General features: G+C 35.5%; 1 non-coding gene across 1 annotated transcript; it reads right to left on the minus strand.

The window, feature by feature from the left end:
• On the minus strand, positions 1 to 73 carry Trnar-acg (transfer RNA arginine (anticodon ACG)). The gene has a single exon. It is a non-coding gene; the product is annotated as a tRNA-Arg (tRNA).
• Between the last annotated feature and the right edge of the window lie 4,049 nt (positions 74 to 4,122).

Genomic DNA, 4,122 nt, shown 5'->3' on the forward strand with positions numbered 1-4,122 from the left:
CGACCCTGCCAGGATTCGAACCTGGAATCTTCTGATCCGTAGTCAGACGCGTTATCCGTTGCGCCACAGGGCCGCTGGGTAACAGGTCAAAATAGCACAACTAGTACTACTAATAAATACAATTTCAATATAATTAGCAAAGCAACCTTGATCTAACAGCGAAAATAGCTTCCGTTCAGAGAACCTTGGACTTTATTGAGTTTTCTGTCAGTCTGTTTTCACGGAAACAATAAATATAAAAAATGGCATTGCTGATTGCGACAAGCTCCGAGTAAATCATGTCTAAATACAGCATTTGTGACTTTTATTGCTAAACTAATAACTATGTAACACCAACTTGGTTGATAAGTGGTATATTTGATGCGGAAAAAGACTTTTGAATGGGTTTCGTTCAATGCAGGCATCTAATTACTTGTATGCATTGAATTATAATTATTATAATATTAGGCTTGTTTCTCACTATACAAGTAAAGTTACGAATAGGCTACTTGCTACTTCTCCATCGAATAAAAACAACATTTGCGTTTCACAATGTATAAAATAATAGTGTTACCTAGCAGATAAGCGCCATTTTAATTATAGTATGGATCTAGTAGAAAGTATCATACCTAGTTATGTGCCGGTAATGCTAACTGAATAGCCTGACAGATTGACAAGCATTTGATTTATATGAGTTACTAGCTGATCCAGCAAACGTTTTATTGTCGATATTAAAATCGCGATACAAAAGTAACTGTTGATCATAGATGGGTGAAAATTTGAAGTTGTGTGTATTTTTAATGCTGACACATAATCAAACAAATTTAAAAAAAAATTACAAAAAAATAAAAATAAAATTTGGCGGTGACCACCCTTAACATTTAGGGGGATGAAAAATTGATGTTGTCCGATTCTCAGACCTACCCAATATGCACATCAACTACATGTATATAGATATTTCGGCACGGTCATTACGGTTGCTTTATGCTTTTAGTGCAAAAGGTCCCAGGTTCGAGCCTGGGGTACATCTTGATTTTTTTAATTTCTTTATTTTTTTTATTTTAAGTTACGAGTGCTTATCAGGTAAGCACACATATTTGGCTCAAGTACAAGTATTATAATGTAAAGAAAAAGATCTTTTTTATATAGAGAACGTGTTCAACATAATTCCAAAAAAAGATACCAAAGTGTTATTAACGAGTTCCAAAACCCGCCTTCCTTATATTTCATTACAGATAATAATAATAATAATATGGACACACTTTTTTTACACAAATTATCTTGCCCCAAGTTAAGCATATATAGCCTGTGTTATGGGTTACAAGACAATGATATATTTAATACTTACTTAAACATACAATATCCGGACAACCGAGCCTTGCTCGGATTTTTAAGAATGTACAAACTTGAATTTAAAAAAAAACTAATAGGACATCTGGATTCGAACCGGGTCTTCTGCTTTCCGGATCACCCATCTGAGCTACTATAGTCTTGTATATAGTGTCGAAATAAACCTTTGTATTCTAAAGTTATTGTAGCTGTTTCTCATTAAAACGGATAAAACTACATTTTTTTAAATTGAAACCTAGCTAGATCGATTTATCGCCCCCGAAACCCCCTATATACTAAATTTTATGAAAATCGTTGGAGCCGATTCCGAGATTCCAATTATACAGTGTGTTTTTTTTAAGTGGGACAGTATGGGGAAATCCTAAAGTATAAGAGATGCAGGGAAACTGTTTTATTGGTATAGTCAAAATTTTGGTCAAGTATGAGTTGTCCCTAAAAATGATTAATTTTGATGAAATTTTTTTTTGACGCACATCTACTCAGTTTCATGAGGGGATCATTTTATTGTATGGGAAGAAAAAAATCGGGACAGCAGAAGTTAGGTAAATATAATAAAATAATTTTACATTAAAGTAAATGTTCACAGTGGCCTCCCTCTTGAATGCAGGCACGAGCGCGTTTCAGAACACCTCTGGTAGCTTTAGACAAGGCGTTGTGATGTATGTTGTTCAAATGATAATGCACTGCGTCGTTTAACTCTTGTACCGAGTTGTATCTGCATAAATTCGACCTTTAAGGTACCCCCGAATGAAAAAATACAACGGCGTTAAATCGGGTGAACGTGGTGGCCATTTAATAGGGCCATTTGTGCCCATCCAGCGATCAAGAAAATGTTCATTTAAAAATTGTTTAGTAGCGATACTATTGTGGGCAGGGGCGCCGTCTTGTTGGTAGATGATATTATTCAAATTATTTAATGGAATTGCCATATCTGCTAAATCCACAGCCATGTTTAATATTTCCTGATATTTTTGACTATTCAATGTTCCATGGTAAATTTTAATGGCAAAGATTTTAGTATCTAATATTGCACACCAACAATTAAAGGAAAAGCGGACCTGGTTATGGGTTGCCGTAGTTCGGAAGGGGTTTGTACGTGCCCAAAAATTATTATTTTTTCTATTGTACATGCCATTGTTTGAAAAATTGCATTCATCTGTCCAAATAATCCGGCTTGGAAAAGACGGGTCTCTAATCGAGCATGCTACAAACCACTGGCAAAATGCTAATCTCCGGTCAGTGTCTCCTGGAAGCAATGCTTGTACAAGATAACCTTCTATGTAACACTTGTACTTGTAAGCCTTCAATACCTTTCGTACTGTAGATCTATGCACACCGATATTGTTAGCAGCTTCCCTCAATGAGGCTTTTGGGTAGGCTTCAAAATATCCTAAGATTGCGATAGTTGTAAATTCATTTATTACTGAGGCTCATCTCTTCCGTTTTAGTGTAAAACAGCCTCCCTTTCTTAAATTTTTCACCAGTTTGTCAAAAATTTTGCGGCTCGGTTGATCGCGGTCCGGATAACGTTCCCGATACCACTGTAACGCATTCACAGAGCTACGATAATTTACAAAATACGATTCAATTAAATTTACTTTATGCGAGTTTGATAATTCCATGACGAAAACTTAACACAATGTTAAATTTAAACAATGAAATATCAAGTAAAATTGTTGGTTTCAAGAAGTTCCAAATTTATTTTTTTTTTTTTAAGTAGATCTGTAAGGTGCTCGGGTAAGAATACCTTAAAGTATTTTAATCCTTTTTAAACCAAATAAAATGTTCCAAATTCAAATGTAAAACTGGACTAGGCAATATTTTTTTAATAAAAACCTTGCAGTGGGAAGTGGTAGGCAATTTACACGGGTTGTAATAATGAAAACGATTTTCTTAAATTTGACTAACTTCTGCTGTCCCGATTTTTTTCTTCCCATACAATAAAATGATCCCCTCATGAAACTGAGTAGATGTGCGTCAAAAAAAAATTTCATCAAAATTAATCATTTTTAGGGACAACTCACACTTGACCAAAATTTTGACTATACAAATTTTTTTTTCACAAAAAAGTACCTAATGTTTCCTAAGACAGTTTCCCTGTATCTCTTATACTTAAGGATTTCCCCATACTGTCCCACTTAAAAAAAACACACTGTTATATATATACAAGAATGGCTCATTTAAAGATATAAGATAAATTCATATAACATATATAAATACATTTAAACATCCATGACTCGGAAACAAACATCCATATTCATTATATAAATGCTTGCACCTATCGGGATTCGAACCCGGGACCTCTCGCTTAGACATCTTAGACAGATGAGTTCGATGTTATCATTTTCACTAGAACCTTCGACTTTCGTTAGCCATACATATCTATGTCGCCACCCTAACGCACTTATTTGGAAAGTTTTTGAAAATGTCCGTAGTGCTCAATGTCCCTACAACCTTATCGGTGCATGTAAAACCTACACGTTTATGTGTTCAGCTGGCCGCATCTCACCGCAGCCCGCAAGACGCAGAGCCCTCTGGCATCGTGCCAGCCACCACTCAGCGGTAATGAGCAGCAGTGTGGAACTTTCACGGTCACACTACTAACACACTGTTCACTCCCATGTATTGTGAAGCCATATTTTGTTTTGTAACACACCAACAAAAACTTATTGAGGTGCATTGAAGTTGCAATATTTTATATTTATGCGGAAAATATACGCCTACGACAAAAGCGGGCGTTACAAACTCGAAGGGACTTTTTTTATTAGTTTACTAGCTGACCCGACAGACGTT

The sequence above is a fragment of the Leptidea sinapis genome, chromosome 22, assembly GCF_905404315.1.
Source record: "Leptidea sinapis chromosome 22, ilLepSina1.1, whole genome shotgun sequence".
In the NCBI taxonomy this organism is placed as follows: domain Eukaryota; kingdom Metazoa; phylum Arthropoda; class Insecta; order Lepidoptera; family Pieridae; genus Leptidea; species Leptidea sinapis.